We start from the raw sequence: 12,233 nt of genomic DNA on the forward strand, positions 1-12,233 counted from the left end.
CTCTCTCTCTGTAATCTTTGCTTTTTTTTGGTTTGTTTATATCTGTTCTTTTTTAGTCACTTTTGTATGATGCTATTACAGAAGTTATTATTAATATATTAATTAATAAGGCTGGAACCCCAGTCCAATAAGGTACTGATGTCCCTACACTTCCACTGGAATCAATAGGAATTGAGAAGTGAGTGTACAACACACTGCGGGATCAGCTGAAACAACTATAGTTTAAAACAGTGGTTCTCGAGCAGGTTTCAGGGGGGCCACTAAGCAGGGCCAGCATTAGCCTTGCTGTGGCCCAGGGCAGAAAGCTGAAGGCCCACCACAGGGCTGAAGCTGAAGCCTGAGCAATGTAGCTTCATGGGGGCCCCTGTCGCATGTGGCCCCAGGCAACTGCCCTGCTTGCTACCCCCTGGCTTTTATATGCAGAAAACCAGTTATTGTGGCGCAGGTGGGCCGAGGAATTATTATAGCATGTTGCGGGGGCCTCAGAAAGAAAAAGGTTGAGAACCTCAGGTTTACAAGACTGCTGACGTGCCTTTAATTTAGAGCAGGGATCGGCAACCTTTGGCACATGGCCCATCAGGGAAATCCGCTGGCGGCCGGGACGGTTTGTTTACCTGCAGTGTCCACAGGTTCAGCCAATCGCAGCTCCCACTGGCCGCGGTTCACCATTCCAGGCCAATGGGGGGCTGCGGGAAGTGGTGTCCAGCACATCTCTTGGCCCGCGCCGCTTCCCGCAGCCCCCATTGGCCTAGAACAGCGAACCGCAGCCAGGAGGAGCTGTGATTGGCCGAACCTGCGGATGCTGCAGGTAAACAAACCATCCTGGCCCGCCAGCAGATTTCCCTAACGGACCGTGTGCCAAAGGTTGCCGATCCCTGATTTAAAGGCTTGTGATATTGCAACGTGATGTAGTTTAACACCCAAAATTACAAACGCTGCAAAAGTTTGACAGCAGGCTTCATGGCACAAGCATTCCTTTTCACAGAACCATTAGAAAAGGTAGGAAACCTAAGTATATGGTACCAAACCTGCCAAATGAGGTACAATTAGAGGTGGCCACGACCTGCAGCGGATTTGCTTTGCACAAAGCTTAAGTTAGTATAGATCCCCAAAGGATTTCTTTTGAATTTGGGGTTTGATGTATCCAACAACTCAAAGTAAAACCATCAACTATCATTTAGTTTCTCATTAAAATCATGTGAAATCACGATGCATAGCCATAAATCTGGTTGGGATTGTTCACTATTAAGTCTTAGTAAATCTCTCAATGATCCTGTTCTTGATATTAAATTTCTAGTGAAACCCAAATCTAGGTGAGTTTTGCATGACTTTGAGTTTCATAACACAAGTTTTGCATTCATCAGTTGTTTCTCCAATGTGTTGTACATTACTTATAGTTTTTGCTTGTGTGAAATTACCACTACACAACTGATTGCAAAACACATTCAAAACTCTGCAAAAGAACCAAGCCTATCAGACAAATGGTAAATCTACATGGTGAACATGGATAGACTGGTTGACCTGCATTCCTAGCTCCAGCAAGCTTCTGGCTAAACTCATGCCTTTCCTTTAAGAATTTAATATCCGACTTAGTGTCCTTGTGATATTACCATTCCCCCCCCAGCAGTAACAATTCAACAGTTCAGCAGAGCAGAAAGCAGTCTAATCACCATGTTTGATCTCTCCAATTGTTCTGCAAACTAACTTACAGGCTGAACAAACAAGGTCATCAATGAATAACCAAAAAACAGTAACCACCCCTCTACCAACATGCATCTTTGCACACACAGGATTCACTGCTAGTTTCAGTTGTTTCAACGCACCGGTGACTCAGCATCCAGTCTTTTTAGCGCAGTGTTGTGTCCCATTGTCTATATCAGCACCTCTGACCTAACTCATGAAACACAACAGACCCTAATTTAAGTGGTTGAGAAAGGGAGAGTGAAAGCTGAGTTGGTGGAAATTTTTTCAACAGAGCAGTTTTCAGGCAGGAAACATTTAATGGGAATGTATCAATTTAGTGAAAAAGTATTTGAAAATTTCATTTTGATAAGGTTGAAGCGCTTCCTTTCAACTTCAATATGATTGGTTCAATAGTTCCAATTTTTATATATAAATATGGAAATGACCTTTTTGAAGGGCTACATATCAAAAAGGTCATTTCCATATTTCCAAAACTATTTTCCCCCAGAAATTTTGTTTTGTAGGAAATTTTGACTTTTTGCTCCAAATCGGGATGAAAGGGAAATTTCGGAACGTCAGGATTCTTCGCGGAAACTTCTGAGTGTCCCGCGGCTGTAGTTAAGAGCATGGGACTCAGTCAGTTTGCATGTTACCGTGTTGGGTCTGGAAGGGGGAATCTGGAGAGCCACCCTGTGGTTTCTTTACATTGGGCCAGGAAGCAGTAGAACAAAAGGAGAAGCCGATCCGCGCTTCCCACACTTCTCCTGCTCCTCGTGGCGTCTTGGACAAACCCTTAAGGGTGTTTTTTTTTTTTTTTGCTTGCGCTCTCTCTCTCTCACTCACTGTCTGCGAAGCGGATGCTGCTTTCCAGTCTGCTCTCTCCACCCCCTACCCCAAGTCCTGGCAGGGCGCCAAGTGCAGGCGCAGCGCGTTGTGCATCTCAACTACTCCCCTCTGGTGACTGCACCTTCCTATGCGCGCAGCAGCAGCAGGGGGAGAGGGGAGGAAGAGAGGGTGCTATCATCACAGCCCACCGCCACATAAATCCAAGGGGGAGAGAAAAATGGCAGCAAGATGCAATAGCTGCCATAGCCCAGGCGGCCTGTGACCGCCATGCAAGCGGCTCCGGTGGACCGACTGGCGCTCTGTTCCTGCTGCCTCCCACCCACCCGCAGCCCCTCTTCCTCCGCACGTACAGAGCGGCTCCCCGGCTTGCGAGCGCACGCGGTGAGTGGAGCGAGGGGGTGGGTGTCTCTGCTCATGTCTGTGTAGCTGGCACATTCCTGCAGAGCCTCCCTGCGCGGCTGTGTGGGGGGACAGGCTCCGCGTGGCTGCGAATGGCGGGGGAGCTGAGCTCCCCTCCACCCGGGCAGTGCTCAGAGAGAGGGGACCCCCGCCCCACCACCGCTTCGCCCAAAGGCAGCAGAAGCAAGGCAGAGGGGGGCCATGCCTGGACGGGGATAGCTCTGGCTTTATAGGCGCTGCTGGTAGGTTATTTTGTCCTGTGTGTGACTTGTAGCTATTCTGAGGGGTGAAGTAAAGGGTAGAGAGTTTAAATGGGAATTGCCTGAATGGGCCAGCAGCGGGGTGAGTGATGCCCATTTAGGGGTATTAAAAGCAAACGCTGCTGCATAACTTATTTTAGCTTTATCCCTGCACATGCAGGTCTCATCAACAACATGCACCTTTGAGTGACAACAGCGTCCAGCCCCACCCTAAGCCCAGCAGCTACAGTGGTCCTGTGATTTCTCTTGGTAGGGTTATCCCGAGTTCCTGTAAATTTCTGATCGGTAACAGGTTCATATGAGGATATAGACACGAGGCGCTAGGCTAGGGGGAACCTTGATAACATGAAATAAAACGATCTGGTTTGAACAAGGAAATGTTTTGGTGCCGTCAACAATGGTCTCTAGGGAGATGTGTTTGATTTTCCAAACCCCAGAGACCCACTGAAGGCAAATACATAAATTGCACCTGTATGTATCCTTTCTCAAGGGATGACTTGTTAAATACTTGGAAATCACCTATTTGTAGCACAGTTAGCAGGACTTTAGACAACGGGTTTGTTGTTCATTGAGATAGATTTGGGTATTGGGGAAAAAGTAGTTTTGATCTTTTTTTCTTTTCTTTCTGAATCATGTATTTCTCCAGAAAATCAGAAGAAGAAAACACCTTTTTTTCCAAGTGGAAACTGCATTTTAGCTGAAATGTAGTGGGAATTCCTAGTCTATTCCAAACTGTGCTTAGAAACTAATACATAGTCCAGTGGTTTAATGATGGTGGTGGTATCTCTAATGTGTTTATTGACAATGTTTAAGTTTTTGAAATAAACTATGCAATAGAAAATAAAGCAATAGCATTGTGAAACCCTTATAACTTAGCCATTTAATATACATTTTAATCTATTTTAACATTCCCATTTTGGTGGCTTTTTAATAGTATGTATACTAAGTAAGGAGTTTTAAATTAGAGAGATTTATAAAACCTTTATACATTAACTAACATTGTCTTAGAGATATTCAGCAAGATTTCTGGTTAATATTTCTGTTATTTATAGTAAAACATAGTTTTAGCAGTTGCTTACCCAATACGTTTCTGTGAATGCTAGGTTGGTATTTAGCCCTCATATTTGCTTGCCAACATGATGTTTTAACATATCATATGAATATAGAATTCATGTATTTGCGGTCACCTTTCACATCAGAGATACATATCTAAAATATAACTGAGGCTGATACACAAAAACATAGTAGTTTTGTCCCATAACATTCTTCTTCTAACTGGATTTGACTATAAAATTCTCTTCAGTGGGTCAACTCCTGTAATCTGTATCCACATGAGTGAGATCTATATGCATGAGCAGGAATTCACAGGATGGGGTTGTATATTTCCATTTTTGTGTGTGCAGTTATTGATAATTTTGACAAGTTATAACAAATCTGATAATTTTATGAAGGTTGAGTGATTTAATAATCTTCAAGACCACATTAATTTGGGGAATGTCTGTGTTTTAATATTGTGAAATCACCAATAGCAGACAGCCTTGGAAAGGGCAAAAAGTGCATCAAGGAAATGATTTAGCCTTTATAGTGTTCATAATTTCCAGCCAGCATGCTTTTAAGCATTTCATTTTAAATTACAGGAAACAATCAGTGATTACATTTACTGACACAATGTTTAATAGACTATTACAGATTGTATCTTTTGTTTAAGAGTAAAGTGTTGATCTTCATTTAGGACAAATGGTGAGAGAGAAGATGAAAGGTAAGAAGCCTTTTATCCATTGAGAGAGGGAAGGGGAATGTCAGTTGATTGATTAGCCATTTTTCTTGAAATTGGAATTAATTGAGTAGTGCAATATAAATTAGCTATCATAGTCAATACGTGTGGATTTTCAGGATATAGTGGGATTAGTGTATTATTATAAAGGTATACTATAGCCACCAAGTTCATGGAAGGGCAGTGCTGTCTAGTAAGAGTGCTCCTTTTTCATTACTACATCTCTTAGGTAAAGAACAGCATAACTGAAATTTAATTCCAGAAATAAACTGAACAATACACATTATTTTATAGTTTCCCATAGTAATCTATTAATATTTTACTTATTATGAAACATGGATTGATTGGGGTGTGATGTTTGTACCACTTACTGCTGAATGGATAACTTGATGCTTAGTCTTCCGTTCTCTCATTAATAATCTAATTATAGGAAGAGGCTGGAAAGAATATTGAATGAAGAGTTGTTCCCAGTGGACTTGCAGAGGAAGTCACTTTAAAGTAGAACAATATTTTAACAATTCTGGCCATAACTTCTTATTCACAATCGGCCAGATTTTCAAAACAGCTCTGCTCCCATTTTAGCACCAAAATAAATAGCCAGATTTTCAAAAGAATTCCTCATATTAGGTTCCCAGCTCTTTCTCCCTCTCTTTTTTTATTTTTAAACATGGCCGTAAGTGCCACAGTCCGAGCTCCTCAGTGTAGCACAGAATTTGGCTCCAATTTGTGGGTGCTTTGCTCTTGAAAAACTGCCCCTAAACTTTTTTGAAAATCTGATCCCACAGTTGTAATCAATTTCCCCCCTTTACTAATATGTATTCTGGAGGAGACTCTTTTAACAGGAGGTAGAATTGTAGGAGTGAAATATAGCAGCTGTAAAGAAAGCCAGAAAAAGTATTTAAATTTTTTATGTGGAAAGCCAGCAGATTTAATGTTCTATAGCTATACGATAAACGCTTATGAAAAAATATTAGAATTGTAATAGAAAATGTAAGAAGCGCTTAATCACTGAACCAAAATAATAGATAATGAGAAAAAATAGCCTTTTCCTGCTTTAACTATATATTTGAGGGAATGCTGTAAAGGATAATAATTGGGGGGAAAAAATAGATTGATCCAGATCCTGAAACAATGCCAATTTAGACCAACAAAGGTTCTGGCCTAGTTTGAGTTTTCTTCGCTTTAGAGCAGTGGTTTTCAACCTTTTTTCATTTGGGGACTCCTAAAAGTTTCAAATGGAGGTGCGAATCCCTTTGGAAATCTTAGATATAGTCTGTGGACCCCCAGGGGTCTGCGGACCCCAAGTTGAAAACCACTGCTTTAGAGCATCAGTTTTCCTAGTTAATAAACTAGCAAAACAAAAAAAGGTGTGGCACCTCTGAAGAACAAAACTGAGTATTTTCAGTACATAATTGGAAAACTTTAGAAATTACGGAACAGATTCTGATCTCACTTATCCCCCTGTAAATCACAGTGAGGTCTACTGTGAAATTACTCTACATTTATAGTAAGGTAAGTGAGTTCAGAACCCAGCCCTTCGTGTGGAGAACTAGCATAGTTACATTAGAAGTAAAGCCACTGGGTCCTATTTTGATCTCATTGAAACCAGTTTTAAACTGATTTAACACCATTATTATCTTCAGACCAGTTTCTTCTGGTTTACACCCATGTAAGTAAGATCAGGAATTATTTCAAAAGTTCTGGTCACAATCACTTGATCAATTGTACTCTCTTTATTTTTAAGGTTGTATTAATGTTTGCTGAATGACGAGAAATGGTAATTATCTGCCTAGGTCTGTGGTCCAGTAATTAATCAGAACTCACTGACACTATGCACAAAGAGCAGAAATGAAAATTGCTTACTGCATGTCTGGAAGTATGTCCTCTGTGGGGTGTTTGCTTTTTCTACGACTTGTTTGTGGCATGAAGATTAATTAGCTAATTCTCTTTGAAGATGAAAAATATAATATTAGGGTAACTATAATTCAGAATTGTTATTAGTTTTTATTAAGGGAAACTGGTTGTGTGTTCACTAGTTTGAAGATCAGAATTTAACATTCAGGCTACAGATGATTGTTAAAGGATGTTTAAATTGTGTATTGAAGTGTGTGCAGAATGGCCGGTTGATGTCCTCCACAGAATCAGACCATTAATAAGGACCAGCTTGTTTCTAAACCATCTGGTGCTTTTGGAATTTGTGTGTGTTGCATGGGGGTAGAATGGAATTGAAAGGGGGAATTGTGGTGTAAGGTAAGGTTCTGTCATTGTTCCTTTAGATCACCGTGCAAATATATTTGCATTTAGAGTTTCCAGGCAAGCCAAAATGTAGGACTAGTACTGAATGCTAAATGAAATCTGACAGCTAAATCAGAACATGCCACATAATGATCTTGGGATTTCCTTACTAGAATAATCTTTCTGAAAAATTTTGCTCGGAATAAATATAGTCCTGGTTAAAAGCTAGTTCAAAACAATGGCAGGTGGAAAAAATGAGGCTGGAATTTTATTCTGTTTAAAATCTTTCTCCTCTTCAAAGGTGTTTACACCTTTGTTACCTTTCCTGTCTGAAAAACGGGGGTAATGATACTAACCTCTGTGGCAAAGCACTTTGAGATCTACTGATGAAAAGCAACATATACGTGCTGTATGTATGTATGTATGTATTTCCTTGTGATGGCTGGAAGATTCACACAGGTTGTAGAAATGAAGACCCATCTTTGCTCATCAGTCAGTCATATAGTGCAGGCAGCCACAATGCACTCCTTTGTGTTGATCAGGCTGAAACTCAATCTGCCTGAGAGACTGAAGGATGATTTGAAGCTTATTTTGATTAGTGAGAGATACATCACTACATAAAATCTCTTACTCTGTATGCATGCACAAATGAAGCAGCAAATTTTTATGGGAAACTTGGTGGTGTATCTCCTAGATAAGAATAATGTTTCTTTGCAATCTTGCCACCCTCATGAAAAAAACCAAGATGGTGACACTGAAAAGGGTCTGTTTTGTTCTTTCATGCTCAGAACTTCAGTCTGTGGATATTTCCATTGAGAAACAACATAGAGAGACCTGAAGTGAACTTAAGGGTAGAAATAAAGGCACAAAAATAACATTTGAGGAAAATTAACACGCATACTTAATGTGAGGGAATACCTTGGGAAATAATAGTACTGAAAGAGTCCTGAGGGTTATAATGGAGAACAAATTAGACATGAGTTTGCAATACAATACGGTGGCAAAACAGGCCAATGCAATTTTCCATCACATCATTATTGTGAACCAGGGGGACAACAGGCTCTACGGGTTTTGGGTGGATGCATTTGGGACTCCATATTAAATTCAGAGCACCTGAAGATACTAGCAAATTGAAGGCATTTGAAAAATGATCAATAACACTGGTTAGGGGACTGAAGGGACTGATTTATGAGGAAAGATTAAAAAATGAATCTGTATAGATTGACTAAGGTGATTGAGCGGAGGCAGGGACTGAACAGTTTACAGTTTTGGATATAGAATGAATCTGTATAGATTGACTAAGGTGAATGAGCGGAGGCAGGGACTGAACAGTTTACAGTTTTGGATATAGATACTAAAAATAGAGATAAATCATTTAGCATTGTATAAGGGGGTATAATTAAGATTAATGGGCTAAAAAAGAAAATTTAACTTGAATGTCAGAAAAGCTTCCAGACATGGTAATTATTCAACTGTGGAATAGTCTTCTGAGGGAAGTGGTGGTAACCTCATTGCTTGGGATATTTAAAAGTAAACTGCATAGAACTCCGGAAAATATACTGTAGGTAATAATAGAATCCAATGTAATGACACTCCTGGCTAGGTCATCTTTGGGGACTGAGCTGGAGACTCTGTATCTAAAAGCATAAGCCTCTATTGCTTGAGCTAAATGACCAGATTCACTAGCTTAGAGGGAGTAGTAGACTCAAACATCAATAGGTGGCTTAATCAGAGACACGGTGTCATAATGTGTTAGCGTGGGCAACACTTGCAGATGGAGGGGATGAACCAATAGATACAGAAAATATCTAACTCCTAAGGTCCTATGACTCAACAAATGTATGTTTGCTTATATAGCTGGCAATTGAAATGGGTGTCATTACTCCATATAACAAATATTGCCTCATCATGTGTCTCCATTTGGTTTTCATTGGTGGGAGGAAAGGGGAAGAGAAGATGCTATATAATGAGTGGTTACTGAAGGTCAGGATTGAGATACACAATGATTCTGTTCTATCCTTTGCCCCAAGTAGAATTCTATCACCTGAAGAAAATCTAGAAAGTAACTGTTTCTTGAGCATCTTACTCCTTTAAGTTTTGCCAGTAATGGCAAAAGGAGCTGAGTGATACTGTTGGATGATACCTTTTCCTTTGTTGATTCCTTTATAAATTAATCTTTGTACACTTGCTGAAACTTGAGAAGCAACTTTGATAGATTCAGAGATTCCAAGGCCAGAAGGGCCCACTATGATCATCTAGTCTGATTTCCTGTATAACACAGGCCACAGAACTTTCCCAAAATAATTCCTGGAGCAGATATTTTGGAAAAACATCCAATCTTGATTTAAAAATTGTCAGTGACAGAGAATCCTCCATGACCTTTGCAATTGTTCCAGTGGTTCATTACTTTCACCATTCAAAATGTACACCGTATTTCCCCTCTGAATTTCAGCCTCCAGCCATTGGATCGCATTATACCATCTATGCTAGATTGAAGAGGCCATTATTAAGTATTTGTTCCCCATATAGATAGACTGTTTAGATCCTCCCCAGTTTTACAGAACCAGATGATTCAAAATGTCAGTTAAGAATCCAAAGGTTGGATCTAGTCTTTTTGAGCTTTGTCTATATGGATCAAAATTGGCTTTACATTATGCTTCTGAAATAAATTCTCTAATTTATATAAACCCACTCTGAGTCAGTTTTCCACTGCACAACTTGTCCTTTTATTATTATCAAATAATTACCCTGGGTAGACATGCTCTTAAGTGTTTGTTTGTATTTGACTTTGTTTTATATTAGATTTTGCTGGATCTCTTTTTTGCATGCCTTACTGTGGGATTTGTTGATTCTGCTCCAGGGTAATTTTATGACCACTAATATTGTGTATAGCTATGCATGCAAGATAACAAGCTAAGGGTAATTGGAGTGTATTATTTCAGAGTGTAAAATGATTGTCATGCAGGCGGGAAGGAAATTTTCCATTCTGTGTACAACATTGCACAACTTGTTGGATGCATTGTGGTTTCTTTAAATTTCTTTGAAGCCTCAGGACTGGCCCCGGCCAGCAACAGGATACCAGACTTATATTGGTCTCATCTGATATAGCAAATTGTATATTCCTGTGTCTTATGCTATTTTAGAGGCAATTTTTTGGCATTGGTAATATGCTGTTATCTGTCTTGCCCACTGTCTACCTTTATTGAGTCAAGTGGATTCAGCTTCCTTTCTTGGGCGTATTCAACAGCAGCCTTTGGGAGATGTGGAATTGATATCATCTTGGTAAGACTTACTCTCCCTCATATGTTGAAGTTAAGTGGCTCCCATTTTGCTAGGTCTTGTGAAGATTTCTGGGACTCATGAGTTCTAATCCCATCTCTCTAATGGATTTACTGTGGGACATGAGATTCTGATACCTTTACTCATGGTGGGTAGCACTTTACTTCACAAGTGATCTCTTAGATTTCAGTACAGTCAACTGAGACGTAATATACTATTCAATATGAGTAAGAATATCAGAATCTGGCCCTTAAGATATCTGAATCTGGCCCTTCAGTTGGTCCAATGAAAGATATTATGTCACTCACCTTGTCTCTTTTATATCCTGGGGCCGGCATGGATAGAACACTGCATGCAATTTTCCTACCCAACAGGAGTGCTTTAGGATTAATCAATGAATATTTGCACAGCACTTCAATAATGTAAAGAGCTAAGTGTTTGTCTCTTTCTATGCCATAATTACTCCTTCCCCTGCCCTTTTGTAACATTCTGTCTGCATTAGTATCTGATACTTTCCCCTTATATAATTAAACAGACAATGCATGTAGAGTGGATTGCTTCTTTGTTGATTATTTATTCTGGATCTCAGGGCTCTTAGCTGAGGAAGACATATACAGGTCTCTAGGAATGGAAGGGGAAATCATCCAATTTAGAGAGAGGTCGTATCATAACATCTGAATAAATTGCACACCAATGCTGCTCTTTTACAAAAACAGATCTCATTTCCCATGAACATTTGAAATTCTAAAGAGTCTAAGCAGACAGGGTATACCTTTCATCTGTCTGCTTCGGTTATGATGAGATGCTTATTCTCACACATTTCGTAACAATCTCATCCGAGTGACTGGCTCGTGAATGCTTAGGGTAAGTATTCCCCTACTGTGATCTGGCTTGATTGTTTTGGGTTGTTTTTTTAAATAGTTTATCTAGTTAAAGGAGTATCAAATTTTACAGTAATAAGATGAAAATCACTAGTATGCACACCGATCTCCTTTTGCTGCATATTCTTGTGAAAGATTTGGAAGGTTCCATGGCCTGAGTTATGCAGAAGGTCTGACTAGAAGATCATAATGGCCTTAAAATATATGAATCTATGAAATCATGAACAATTATATAGGTCTACTAACATTACTGATAATTGCCTTGTTGAGCCTGGACTGCAAGGTGTATGGAGCATTCTGTATCCAGTCACTGGAGGCTACTATCTGGATTATGATTTTCTTATTCAGAGTCACAGTTTCAGGTGTGGAAACAGAGATGCTTGAGCCCAGGCCCTCTTCTCATCACTCCACACTTGATTATTCTTCAGTTTTGCATTATAGTTACGCTTTTATTATAGAGAGAGAGAATGTGATTCCACTGAGATTTGTTTTCATCAGTCAGTATTAGCATGTCCTTTTAAAAGGACAATAGAAGAACCCTGTAAGCATTTTGCATTTGCATGCTCTTGACCAAATTCTGTGCCGCCTAGCACCCTGTACAGTCCTATTGACTTCAGTGGAATTTTATAACATCTAAATCAGTGCAGAACATGCTTTGTGGCTAGAGGTTGCCTATGCTGTGCTGGTGCACTTGGCGGGAAGAGTGAGGAGGGGGTCTGCTACTCTGCTGATTCATTCACTAGCAACTCCAGAGGGGCATTTCTGGGCCCCAGCCAGCTAGATGGGGCACACACTGCTCCTTTTCATAACAGTGGTGAAATGCACCCCACTGCACGTCTGGTGTATTCTGCCCAGTCTTTCAGGATCCCAGAGCAG

At 40.2% G+C, this 12,233-nt stretch overlaps 1 protein-coding gene across 25 annotated transcripts in view; it reads left to right on the forward strand.

The window, feature by feature from the left end:
- The first annotated feature begins 2,303 nt into the window (after positions 1 to 2,303).
- Positions 2,304 to 12,233, forward strand: part of PRR5 (proline rich 5) — a 146,287-nt gene continuing 136,357 nt past the window's right edge. For 3 of the 25 annotated variants that reach the window (XM_042848024.2, XM_042848126.2, XM_042848138.2), the window contains exon 1: positions 2,639 to 2,910. The gene's annotated coding sequence lies outside the window, so the exon portion shown is untranslated. Of the gene's footprint in view, positions 3,171 to 3,348; positions 3,438 to 12,233 lie in introns of all 25 variants that reach the window. The other 22 variants (XM_065583822.1, XM_065583879.1, XM_065583852.1 and 19 more) reach the window with 17 other exon arrangements.

This window comes from Chrysemys picta, chromosome 1 (assembly GCF_011386835.1).
Source record: "Chrysemys picta bellii isolate R12L10 chromosome 1, ASM1138683v2, whole genome shotgun sequence".
In the NCBI taxonomy this organism is placed as follows: Eukaryota; Metazoa; Chordata; order Testudines; family Emydidae; genus Chrysemys; species Chrysemys picta.